Consider the following 307-nt stretch of genomic DNA (forward strand, 5'->3'; position numbering starts at 1 on the left):
TTGCTGCTGCTGCTGGTGGTGCGTAGGCAGACGCTGGTTGTGCTGCCGCTGCTGCTGCAGTTGCCGTTGTGGTGCTGCTGGTTGCTGCTGCTGCAGCAAGTTAGTTCTGCTGCTGCTGCTGCGTTGTGTGTGGTTTGCTGCTGCAGCACCAACAGCAGTTGCTGCTGCTGCTTTCGGCATTGGAGAGGCCACAGTGCCCGTCAAGGACGCCAGAGAAGAAAAAATATTCACAGAACACGGTCTGCTGCTGCTGCTGCTGCTGCTGCTGCTGCTGCTGCTGCTGCTGCTGCTGCTGCTGCTGCTGCTG

The sequence above is a fragment of the Eimeria mitis genome, genomic scaffold (genome assembly GCF_000499745.2).
Source record: "Eimeria mitis Houghton genomic scaffold, Emh_scaff109, whole genome shotgun sequence".
Taxonomy (NCBI): domain Eukaryota; phylum Apicomplexa; class Conoidasida; order Eucoccidiorida; family Eimeriidae; genus Eimeria; species Eimeria mitis.